This window comes from Urocitellus parryii, chromosome 5, assembly GCF_045843805.1.
Source record: "Urocitellus parryii isolate mUroPar1 chromosome 5, mUroPar1.hap1, whole genome shotgun sequence".
Classification (NCBI taxonomy): domain Eukaryota; kingdom Metazoa; phylum Chordata; class Mammalia; order Rodentia; family Sciuridae; genus Urocitellus; species Urocitellus parryii.
In genome coordinates, this window is record NC_135535.1 from 154,613,172 (window position 1) to 154,627,214 (window position 14,043).

Consider the following 14,043-nt stretch of genomic DNA (forward strand, 5'->3'; position numbering starts at 1 on the left):
ACACAAAAACTAAGCAAAACACTCTTTATATTTTACAAATTTTCTTCTTTAGTTATTGAATAACATGTAAGATCTTTAGAATTTGGAAAAAGTTAGATAGCAAATCCATTAAAGCATGGATCTTCTATGTCACTCCTCTTTGACCACTTGAGTACATGATGCTCATATAGTTTAAGCAATTTTTACAATTACTTAATGGTAAACCTAAGTCCTGAACTTTGATTTTCAAGATTTCATATTTAATGTTTTCTCTGCATGACTATGACAAAAAAAAACTTAATATTTAGAGCAGTGAACTTAATATTTAGAGCTTGTGAACTGGTTTTCTATGTCTCTGGGACTATAAAACTACCTAGCATGAATTAGTCATGAAGAGAACTGATGGAGAGGATTCCCTCTTCCACAATGTTCTTAATTGTCAATAAATCAAATTTATTAAGGGACCCTGGGAGGATATGGATTATTTATTCATCCATTTAACATATATCTACTGAGTGTTATGATATGCCAGGTCCTTGATTATAGTTCTAGTACTAAATGTGAAACAAGAAAATAAGGAGAGGTTGAGAGATTCATGTATTCAAAAAGAATTACTAGATTTGTTGGCATAGGATCATACTAAATAAATAATAGAGATTTTCGAAGACAATTGGTAAAATGGTCCAATTATCTTTGCCTCCTGATATATGTGCCTTGTATAATACCCTTACTTTACCTAACTTAGTAACTTCTTCAAGTAACTTACTTCTCACAAACTGAACAGCAAAAGTGATGGTATGAGATTTCAGAAGTCACATTATACTAAGATGTTGGTTCATGTTAGTATATCCTTCTTTCTCTCCCACTCCCTTTCCTTTGAATCACTCACTCTGAAAAACGAAGAGGCCATATTATTAGAGCATATAGGCAGCACATGGAGAGGACCACATTGCAAGAAAATTAAGTGTCCTATAGACAACCATGTCAATGAGCTGAAACGATGGGTCAATGAGCTCTTCAACCTCAGGTGAGCCCTGAGTGACTGCATCCTGGCCAACAGCTTCCCTAAAGCTTCCATGAGTGACTCTGAACCATGCCCACTCACCTAAGCTGCCCCAAGATTCCTGACCTCAGAAAATATGAGAAAATAAATGTTTCTTATTTTAATTTGGCAAGTTTAGGGAAATTTTTCAAGCAGCAATAGATAACTAATATAAAGAGGATATGACCTGATACAGCTCTGGATTTTTAAGGAGGCAGGGAAATGAAGTGTAATTTGGTGCCTGGACCACACTATTGTAGCAAATAAGAAATAAAAGGCTGATTCAATGCTGAAGAAAAAGATTTGCCCATTACTGGCTAGTCCACTCATCCTTTTTATATTGAGATGTAATGTAAGTCAGTCATTCTCAATGAAAAGAAAGTTTAGTGACTAAGGTTTCTGAGCTTTGAAAATTCATGACAAATTTTCAGAAATTCCTCTGAGAAAAGTAGCAAGAGCCAACAATTTGAGTGCATAATGTCTCTGCAATAGTCTGAATGTATGTTCCCCCACTCCCCCAAATTCATGTTGAAGTCTAATCACCAAGGCTATAAGCATTAAGAGGTACAGTGTTTAGGAGGTAGAGCCCTCCTGAATGGATTAATGGAATTAGTACTCTGATACAGAGGTTTGAAGGAGCTTGTTGTTCAGCCCACCATGTGAGGGCACTCACAAGTATGAGACATGGGGCCCTCACCAGACATCAAATCTGCTGATACCTTTCTCTTAATCTCTGTTGCCTCCAGAAATATAAGCACTGAATTTTTGTTGTTTATAAATTATCCATTCCAAGCCATTTTTATAATAGCCCCAATGGACTGAGATAATTTAATTATGAGATAATACTAAACATTTCCAAAAATAAAAACAAAAACAAAAATATATAAACATCAGTTAATAACTAAACCAAATGTAACTACTTGACTTAACTATGTATGATTACATAGAAGGGTGTGTGTGTGTTTGTGTGTTGGTCTTTTTTCACATTGTTTTATAAAATAAATGAGTTATGACTGTAACAATTATACAAGGTTAGATAACTGAAAGGATTTGCAAAATTGTATAAAACCTACTTGTATAATAAATTATTCCAGGTAGAAATAAAGCAAAGCAGGAGAAAGAATGTACAGCCAGTACAGGGGCCTGAGAAACTTAAAGGCAAACCTACCCAGAATCCTTTCACAGAAAGTAGTTTCATCTTTGTATTGTGAACCATTGGGATATATACAAGACACTCTAGCAGACTTCAAGAAAATAATTTCATCAGGGTCTTTCTATGTACAGCTGGTCATATAGCCAAGTTGAGCTATGTAATTGGATGAACCAGGTGTAGGCCATCAAACTATATACACATCTATAAGCATATCACAAAACAGATTATAAACTTTAAACATTACATATAATTGGCTAGTCCACTCATCCTTATGTGCTCAAAAGTCATTTCAGGTTGAGTTTCCCTTATCCAAAAATGGGATCAGAAGTATTTTACATTGTGGATTTTTTCAGATTGGAGGATGTTTGTATATACATAGTGAGATATTCAGGGAATGAGAGAAAACTCTAAACTCAAAATCCATATTTATGTTTCTTACACATCCTGTACACATAAATTTGAGATAACTTTATACAATATTTTTAGTGTGCCGCATCACATGAGGTCAAGAGTAGAATTTTCTACTTGTGACATCATGTCAGAGATCAAATGTTTCAGATTTTGGAGTATTTCAGATTTCAGATTTCTGGATTAGATATGTTCAACCTGTACCAGACTTCCAGGCATCCCTGACAATAACATCGAGATGTCCTAGTCCAGTTGGAAAATAATTTATAAAATGACCATTGAAAACAAAAGAATTACATATGCGAAAGAAATATGTGAAAATTATTTCACGTGTTATATATAATAGCACATAAATTATACATATATAATTATTTTAAGTATAATAGATGATGTGTTAAAATAACATCTACATATCATTTAGTGAATGGATTTAAATATAAACATGTCATTTTTGTATATATATATATATATGTTTATAATAGGCATAATCATGCTTATCATGTGACTCTGAAAACTGGTTTAACAAGACAGAAAGCATGAAAATATAGACAGTGAAAATATTCTAAAAACATACAAGCATAAACTGACAGCAATACAACCAGACTTTAAGATTTTAGGATTACATAGTTAGATTTGTAATATTCTAATCCTGCTGGGTGGGGACAAGCATGCCAATGTCTTTAAGTAAGGATACTTTCTTTATCATGTGACTAAATTTGTGATTGGTTGAATCTATGTTAGGCTCTCTTTAGAATGATTTCTTTCTTAGAGTTCACTGACTTTGTGTTCTAATGTTGATCAATCACTTTCTAGGACTGCGGGACATCTGTCATCTTGTAATTTTGTTTTTTTTATTATATCCCTGTGTTAGATTTACTATTTCAGATTTCCATGCATTATTACTTCTGTATATTCCATTCCTTGTTTTTAAGCATATTTTCAAGTAACTTCTTAAAACATATTCTGAGTTCTTACACATACAAAAAGGATTTTATTTTTCATATTATTTAAATGAATACAGTTTTTGTACCAGTCTGTTTGTTTTTCATGTCTATAACAAAATACCCAAGGTTGGATAATTTTATCAAGGAAAGAGGATCACTTAGTTCAGAATTCTAAGATTCAAAGTCAAGGTGCCAGCATTGGCTCAGCTCTGGTGAGGAACTCATAGCAGATGGCACCACAACGGCAGGAGCACATACAACAAGGAGACATCACATTGCCAAAACAGTAAGCCAGAGAGCTTGGGGTCCCTCAGTCCCTTCCAAGAAACTAAAGACTTGATTCATGGACTTCCCACTAGGTCCCACCTACTAATAAGGTCATACCTGCTCTCCTATCATTGCCACACTGGGAACCAAGCTTGGGGAAAAAGCCCAAACCATAACCAAACTACAGCAATATTCTAAGTTTGTATTAATTTTCCTATGCAACATGAAGCAATTACTTCTTGCCTTACAGAATCCAGTGCTGCTGATAAAAAGTTTATAAGTCAAAGTGAAAGCAATACCTTCTCAGCAGACCCCTCATGCAGACATTCTAGATTAAAGCTTTGACTGCTTTCGTTCATCTATCTCTATATGTCCAGTTGCTTTTCATCTTCTGTATACTTTTTGTTCATTAGTTTTCTGTGATGGTCCTTGCTTTTGTCATTATGGTTTTATTGTCTTTCTGTTCCCTTACTGGTATTTTAAAAGGATGTTAGACTAGGATGGCACAGATATATCTGATGGATTTCCCTTTTTTCTAGCTTTTAATTTTATTTTATAGTACTGAAGGTCAAAACCAGGCCCTTGCACTTGCTAGGCAAGTGCTCTACCACTGACCTATAATCCCAGCCCTTTTCTTTAGTTTTTTGATACCAGTTGTTGCTAACCTGCCCAGGCTGGCCTCTAACTTGTGATTCTCTTGTCTCAGCCTTCTGAGTAGCTATAATTACAGGAATGCACTATCATACCTGGCTTTCTGGTTGTTTAAATATATAGAAAAAGAAAAACAAAACAAAACAAAACTTTGCTAGTCTCCAGATTCAATATTATTTGCTTCTAACTATGAACCTAGGTAATAGGGAGTGGATATAACCCCAGCACATTATATCCACACATAAATATGCCACAATGAAGCTCATTATTCTGCATAATTAATATACACTCATAAAAATAATTTTAAAGTAATAAACACAGCATGGCACAATGGCATATGTCTATAACCCCAACAGCTCCAGAGGCTGAAGCAGGAGCACCATATATTCAAAGCCAGTCTCAAGCAAAGTTGAGGCACTAATCAACTCGGGGAGATCCTTTCTCTAAATAAAATACAAAATGGGGTTGGGAATGTGGCTCAGTGATTGAGTGCCCCTGAGTTCAATTCCCAGTACCCCATAAATAAATAAATAAATAAATAGATAGATAGGTAGATAAATAAATAAAATGCCTTTGTTTAAAAAAATGAGCACAATCAATAAAGATTAGTAACTATTTATTAACAGAAGCATTTGATGGAAGGAGGAATAAAGAAATTAGGTAGGAGATATGGCAAGAGAAGTACAATATTTTAATATATTGCTTCTTTCATCAAAAACAATTGTTTTGAAAATCAATATCCGTAGTCTAATTCTTCTTTCTAGTTATGTGGAAATTTTGAGGCATGTGGAAAAGAAATGTGCCTAACCTTTCCTAAATCACTGTAACTTACAATCAACACTTGACTTTAGAATATCTGGAATCTTAAAGAAATACTGCCAGCACTGTTTATAATAAATGATACCTTTAAAAATCCCTATATCAGCAGAGAAATTTTATTATATAAATTGTTCACTTAACTTTAACTGCTACAGATTTTGGCAGACAGTAAAATTAAATGGTGGATGATCACCAGAATATATTACAATTTTCAAGATACCACCAGGTTACTAATACATTTCAAGTGAAGAAATCTCATACTAGATTCTTGGCTCGCTGTATGGGATTGTTAAGCAGTAATACGTTCTGTAATTGATGAAAGAGGAAGCTGTAAATTGCCATGAGCTAGAAAATTTGATTTGTGAAGTGAAAATGTATGTCAGCAGAAATTAGCATGGCATATGGTGGGAAGGGCACTCTCACTGAAAATCTCTTTGGCTTTTCTTGAATCATTTCTATCTTCCTTAACTTGATTAACTGAACACTTTATTGATGTCCACTTGTTCTACTCCCAGCATTGTTCTTCCAATTATGTGACTATCTTTTAAAACAACCTTCCCTCCTTCAGTGAAATACTCTTTGCTTTCTTCATGGACAATCTTGAGATAGCCACTATGCCTAAGTTCTCTCCCAAGTTAAAGAGAGGTAATAATTTTTAATTCACAACCTGTTGATAATTAGTTTTTGTTCATTGAATAAATATTCACAGTTATTATTAAAACTTATAGATAATGTTGTCATTTTCACATGTTGGTCTGATAGTTTATTTTTCTCTTTACAATGATTTGCTCTCTCATCATTTGCTTTCCCGTCTGTAAAGTCTGATATCATAAATATGCCTTATTTTGGTAACTGCTACAGGTATCTCTTACCTTAGAAATAGTTAATGGGTTGCTTACTAGACTTGCTATTATCTTGAAACTTTACCATATAATTATGTTTGTTTTGACCACCTACATGCAACTAGTAATATATTGGAGGAACTACAGAGGAATTAACACTAAAGATAATAGGTAAGGAGAAGATCCGGATGAAATGGTTAAGACCATTGCAAATTAAATTCTGTTGTCTGCACTAATTACTTACCAGCAAAAGAAATGCTATCTGATTTATGTACTTGATTTCACATGATGTATACCCTCTCTAAAGTCAGAGGAAAGAAAATCTAAGGGACACACTACCTCAGTTTATTCTCTAAGACTCAGTGATCTTGGACCTCAAATTTAGTTTTATAGAGGAGTATATAAAAATTTTTACCAGCTTACATCAATAAATATAAAACCAGACTTTCCAGGCTATATATAAATATGTCTAAAAAAGTAAAATTAATTGTCTCTGCAGCTGAGGGCTATTAATACATGAAATATACTTGTAACAACTGATGGGAGTTATTTCATTAGTTTCACAAATCTGTTTTTCAAAATAGAGTGAAGAGACTTAATTGTTGGATTACCTGGAAGATAGCTGTCTAGCCCAGAGCTTCCTACCAGCTGTGCTATGGCATAATGGTATGTGTCGGTGATAGAGAGGGGTGTTGAAATATTAAACTTAGCCCTCAGGATAGTGGGAAAGGAGCGAAGACTGCTCCAGACCCCAGAGATTCTGATCTCCACTGGTCTCAAGCATTCACTTCTCCTTTCCCAGTGGCCAGGTAAACACTGTGATTCTAAAAGCATTAATCTATGCTGATATGAAGATTGTCTGTTAATACTTGCTCATCTTAAAATGAATCAAATCAAGGTCCTTCCTGTTTAGAGTTAAAATAAATACAGTCTTATTGTACATTTGAAAAGCAAATAGCATACAGGCCTGTAAATTTGTCATTATTATAGTTTTAAAAAAGAAGAAATTACCAAAGGATATGCTTTCCTACTTTTTCAAGAATTTCATAGACTTCCTTCTGCTTTCATAAAAGCAGCAAAGCAACCATTAATTTATTAAGCCACTCTCTTGACAATGAATTATATTCATGTCATATATTCTGTTATGGCACATCTTTCCTGGAACACACCTAGATTTGGAGTGGTGTCACAATACTTCATTTAATAAATCTACCAGGCATAAAGCATGCTTTTATACTTGTTTTGAAAACTGCATAAACTAGCAGAAAGAACTGAGTTTGAACAAGCTACTGGAAAGGCAGTGCTCCTGGCTGGATGATATGGGTAGAAATGGTTCCATGTCTTGGTGATGACCAGTCAAGCTAATAAAATCAATACTCAATTTTCCTATTATGTTGTTCCCATGTCGATAATCATCTTCTGCTTCTCATCACCACCTCTACTTCATAAACCCTAAAGCCCTTTCCATACTGGGGAATCTTCCAGTGAGGTAGTGTGAAGCAGAGCTTTGTCCCCATAGAAGCTCAAAAGACAGGTTATCTCCCACTCCATATGCAGACAATCAAGGGGTAGACACATGATTCACATTATCCTAATATGATGCCTCATACAAGGAAGTGGAATTCAAAGCAAGTGATACAAAAGCAGGTGTATTTCATGGTTTATTCCAGTGTAGAGTATCTGGAATATAGTCACAAATGAACATACCATCTGTGGGATATAGTGTTATAACTCTACAATGCTGTTAGTGCCATTAGATATCAAGAGTGGCCTGGAACAGAACTTCAAACAGCTGTTCTTTGGGACATCTTTGATTGTATTTCCTATATGTAGCATTTCTTATGGTTTCCCATTTCTTTTCTTGTTCTCTAACATTTCTCTATGTGTTTTTCTGCTTTACTGAGCCATCAATAGTTTCTGTGGTTTGCAACCTAGAGCCAAAAGAATACTTCATATTTGATCCATTTAAACATACACTACTCTTATTCCTATTTTACCAAATTAAGTTCGATAGAATAAAACTGAATTTACCTTTTTTACAGAAGTATGTGAAAGTAGGATCAGAATGAAAGATATAACCTATTTCTCTTTCCAGATAATGTCATGTATGCCTAAAGAAGATGCATCTGAGTAGTTGCAGAGTTAAAGAAAACACAAGACCACTGGAACATCATCACATTGCTGAAGAACCACAAAGTAGCTCCCCACTCTCTTATTCTTCTTTAAATTCTCCCTTTCTTTTAGTCCATGCCAATTACCTTCCTTGTTTTTAATCCATCTTCATTTTTCAGCAAACTCAAAGTTACACAATGTACATTTTCCAGGTATATAGGAAAGTTTTAGCCTCTCTTTATGCTTCTGGAGAATCTGTTCTTAGGCCTTTATATTATTTTTGACATTATTTTTTTTCCAATATGTGAGAATGTATTCTTCTTGTTAATAAGGCTGTGCCAGCAGTGGGTTTTTAATTAGTCCATGTACAGTATGCCAAAGTCAGAAAATCGTTTCTAATACACAGTACATATGAGGAGTTCCATTCTTATACCACTTTCCTTTTTTGTTGATTAAGTTTATATTTCCATTTACTTAACAGGGAAAATAAGAAGTATCCTCAGTTCCCTAACTGGATTTGGGTCCTATAAAAATGCAGTCATCTTTGGACAGAAAACAGAGTCATACTTGACTCAATTCACAATGTTATTCAAAGACCTTCATTCATGGGAGAACAAAAGCCCCTTCAAGGACATGAGATCTTCCCTAAAGAGGGTGGGTTGTTAGTTAACTCTCATATTTGTAGACTGTGAAGATACTTGGTGAGCCAGGTGATCTGCAGAGAGAAGTCCCTTGTTAATGGACTCTGACTAGTTGTGTTTCAGAGTGTCAGATTCAGGATGACGTCAAAAGGAACAAAGTACATAATCCAGAAACCTGATTCATACTGTTTACTATCCCTTACAGGGATTTGTTAGAATCATTGGTGAAATTAGGGATCTTTCAGAAGATGAAGTTCAATGATGGCTCCTGTAAGTAATTGAATAAACAAAAGTCATGATATCTTGTTCAAAAGCTTGCTGAAGAACTTTGCAAAAATGTGACCCTAAGTTTTCTGGAAGTAGCTAATGTCTATCTTTGGACAGTAATGAATTACTTCCCTCTGTCCCAGCCTTTGACATGGCCATTGTTTCTGAGGTTTCTGTTGTTTTGTTTTTCCTAAATAGGGATGACAACTTACTCCATCCCTCAACTATGTTATACAACATCAGAATATAATCTTGTTGTAGAAAATTTCAAGTTTAAAGTTTAGAGAAGGACTTACTTGGCTGTCAATTATCACTGAGGACTTTTAATATTTACTGGGTAAGAGATTCTACTAGGAAAGATAGAAATAAATAAAATGTGATATCTAGTTTTGAGGATATTGTAACTTTATGGGAGAAACTTGTAAGTAAATGGCTAATAATGATGCAAGAAAAAAAATTAAATAAACATTAACTAGATGACAAGCTCACCCATGGACAGATATTGGAGCAGTTAATTCTAAATTAAAGGGAATCAGAAGCACCTTTGCAAAGGTAGGATCACTGAGAAAATGTTAAAGATAATTTTGTTTTGAGAGGGCAATAGAGAAGAGAAGGCATTACAACTTTGGAAAAGATGTTTTTATTATTATTTTTTTTAATGTAACACAAGAAAAAAGATAGGCTCTTGCAGAAATGCCAAGAGAAAACATAGGTATATATTTTTCTCCTGCAGCTTACATTCTGTTCCGAAAAGAAATAGCATATGTAGAAATTATAAGCACATTTAAAAAGTTCATAGACAGCAAGTAGTTGTCTGGAAGACTGTAACTGAAAGGCACATTCCTTAACAACCACAACACCTCAGCATATAAAGAATTTACTAGGCTAAAGGGAGTGCAGAAAGGTTTCTAGAAGACAAGATATAAGTGTTTGTTGAAAGATGGATATAATTTGATGTGAGAAACAATGGATAGGGATATCAAAATGAGGGATGGCATGGAGAAGACCTAAAGGTAGCAACAATTCTGGCATATACACATGATTGTGAAAGTATCAACTTAGCTAGAATAGAAGATATATTTTGGATAATACTAGGGAAAATGTTGGAAATGAAATTTGTGGTGAATTGCAGGAACATAAATTAAGTAAGCAAAGTAGACTGGGTATATTGAGAGAGAGAGAGAGGGCAGAGGAGACTATCGCATTGTGGAAACTATGGCCCAGGCTCAAAAAAGCAAGGACAACACTAAGCTCCAGCCAATTATGTACAAATTACGTCAGTCAAAACTCTACTGGATACGTACAAATTATTTGAGTCACATCTAGTAAATAGATCAATTTTCAAATTGCTGGATGGTAGATCACAAGCCTTCATTTTTAAATCTATGACTATTTAAGGTTGTAGGATAGAGATGTAACGAAAGTAGCATGTTTTTTTTTTTTTTAAAAAGAACTATCAATGAAATCACACCTATTAATTTAATCATTAACTTAATCAAATCTATACACCTTAGAAACCAGTTTGAAGAAAAAAATACAACATTTCAGAAATAGGCCTGAATATGTTTTCAACTGACTCATTTGCCTTTGAAGGGGAGAAATGTAATTATATGATTCTTCTCTACTCTAGGAGGTAATTCTGGGTATAAATTTTTCAGTTTGGGCTTATCTGGTACTTGATGAATGAGTCTTTAGTTCCCATAACTACCAGTTGCCAACAGTGAATGCCATCAAGATTTCGTGGTCAGATGCATGTAGGTGCTTCTGTTTTGGTCAGTGAACCTGGCTGGCAGTAAAAACAGTTGCAGTTTAGAGATTTGCAACAGATGCTTTGGGGTCTGCTAATTTCTGAATTTGACAGAGTCTATAAATCATTCAAAAATATACTATGTCAGTCCACTCCGGCATTAGTTTTCCCCAAACCTTATATGAAGAAACTCAAATAAGCCTTCCCATTGCAATTCAGAAGGTTTGCTGTTTAACAAAAAAGCCAATATATTTTCTCCCCCATGAGGGATTCTTGACAGGTGGAGGAGCTTAGTGACAGGGAAGAATGGGATAGAATCAAGAATTTCACATGGAGATTACTGTATTATGACTCTGACTAAAGTGCAGTACTCCATATGTTGACTATATTTCATTTAAAGTCAACTTCTAGTGTGTGTGAACAATGTCAATTCCTGAAATGCAACAAAGCAACCTTGCTTCCTAATGCTAAGAAAACATTAGGAAGCAAATCAATTCTTGAAAATGTGCTAATGAGCCACAATGTCTGATTTAAATCAAAGCTGCCATATTTCAAAACACTCAAAACACTGATTTAGATAAGTATGGCCTAGGTTTTATCATTGATGACAATACTTGAAGGCAAATATTGCAAAGACTAGAAAGTCTCAGGAAAAAAAAACTCACAAGAGCATCTTATTAAGCTATTTTCAGGGAGCTAGTTTAAGTACTGAGAACTATATGAAAGAAAGAGTACCAAAAAACAGGCCACATAAATAGCCATTCTTCTTGCTCAAATAGGAACTATTAAGGTTTCATAATTCAAAACATGAAATTTCCAATTATGTAATTTGACAATTATTTATAAATAATAAGTTCAAGATAAGAAGCAAAAGTTAACAAAGATGAACATCTCCCATTTAGTTAATGGTGCAGCATAGAATCATAGGAAGTATTTTCATAGATAATATCTCAGTGGGAGAGAGAATTCTCATATTTTTCAGCTTTAGTTAAGATCAAACTGATCTAATTAGATTTTTTTCATCAAATGTATTCTTCAGAATTCCCTTCAGTGAGGCATGCTTTTGATAAATTTCAAGGAAAGCTGTTTGGAGAGAAGTTTGAATTAGACATACTTTAGACTCAGAAGCTTTCTTCAAAGACACACCAAAAATTTATCTGAAAAGCTAGAATGACAAAATTGAGAAGTCATCAACTATACTGTTACATTAATAATAAGATTTGTCTTATATAGAATAACCCAGGATTATTCTGCATCTATTTTATTTGGGAGATAAGACATAATATACCTGGAAATTTTTAACTAATACATACAGCTAATTAGAGGCAAATGGACTTTTTCTCTTCTGGTTGTGATAATGTAGCCATATTGGTTACATATCTGATTCAGTCATTAGAAATCATCAAGGCATTAACAAACTTGTAGTTTAATGCGTAGACAACTTATGTTTTTTTCTGATTTCAGATTGTGAACAATGTCTCGTAATACACTTCACATTCTGAACAATTCAGAATTTCACTTTTGCTTCTTTTTGTGCATGTGATGGATACGAACTCTTTCTAATGGAGTATAAAATTGTACAGTTGGCAATTTATGAAAACATTATCATCACAAAGAGCATAATTAAAAGATATTGCTAATATGACTTAAGCAAAATATAGTAATTCTGGTAGAATTTGCCTATTCAATTCTCTACAGAAAATTATCACTTGGCTGAAGAAGGAATCACTGTTACATTTTTCTTTCACTTACAATTTTATTCTTGAAAGGCAGAAGAAAAAATAAATAAATCAGGGACACAGGCAACTCTGTACTTGGTATCAACCAACAAGAAAGGACCACTAAGATCTAATAAAGTGAAGAGAGATTGAATGATCATAACACAATCAACTTCTTAAGCAAGTAAATATATTACCACACCTAATTGAAAAGCCAAGCACTATGTGACCTATTTGTGACACAAGTAACTTGGAGAAGGGCATATAGAAATATAAGTTTAATATCAAGAGTTGTAGGTATACCTCTTCCATCTTTCCTTAGCCCATTTTCAGTGTTTCGGTGTTTTTGAAATAATTTTAAAGACTGAAAAAACTCTGTGCCAAGATTCATCAAATATTTTATGTGTCAACATACTAGGAAAACTAATCATTGATTCTTTACAAAATTCTTTGCTAAGTTTTTCTTCTAGCATAGCTCTTCAGAACCAGTCTCTAGTATTTAACTATTGGTATGTTTCTCTTTATTAATTCATCACAAAGAACACCTTTATAATAAAAAGGCAAATAATTTTTTGAAAAAAAACAATCCATTCTTGTCCCTTCTACCCTTTTTAACTAAACAATGTACATACATTTCAAATTTAATATTCCCTATACATAATGTAAATAATGATTCTTTAGGATGGATGATTTAAGTAGAGAACTTTAAATATTTTAAGAATCACAGATACACTATCACTCTAAGTTAAAAGGCAATAACAAAATAATTCTACCTGAGGATTATACAAGTTCAAAAATTGTTCTCAGAGGAAAGAATTTTGCCAGGATGACTCATAAAAGTAGTTGATTGCCCTTGTTATGTATGAATCCATACTTCTGTAAGTTTACTGGAGAAACGTTCACCATAATGTTAAAAAGAAGGATGCCATTTTAACAAGTGAATCAAAGCGTTTACTCACTGATTTTAGAATTTCAACCCAAACAAAATCCTAGTGACATATTATTTTAAGCAATCAAAGAACATTACATGCAAGAAGAAAATGGCATTTCACAAACAACCACAGATGAAGGTAGAGAACACTTCTCTGGAAATACATGACAAACTTGTTGTATAATAATGTAATAAAAAACCTGCGGGTATAAATGACACAGCAAGAAGAGGGTCCAGAGACCATTGCATACTTGATAATATACTGTCCTATTTATATATCTAACAACTCTGACATTAATAAACATTCATAAGTGGCTAAGGTCTTTGGATAATTTATATAACATATATAACTATAAAAGACCTTTTCTCCTTAGTGAAGATATTTATTTCACCAGGATAAATTTCAAATCACATAACCATGAGTCTTAAGCACCAATCAGATAGTATAGTAATTCTATTGTATGTTGGAACAAGTAAGACAGAATGAGACTCTTTTCCCATATGTATGAATATTGGAATGTC

General features: G+C 33.7%; 1 protein-coding gene across 1 annotated transcript in view; it reads right to left on the bottom strand.

Annotated features, from left to right (window-relative positions):
• Positions 1–14,043, bottom strand: part of Ctnna3 (catenin alpha 3) — a 1,674,700-nt gene that overhangs the window by 404,277 nt on the left and 1,256,380 nt on the right. The gene's annotated exons all lie outside the window — the stretch shown is intronic.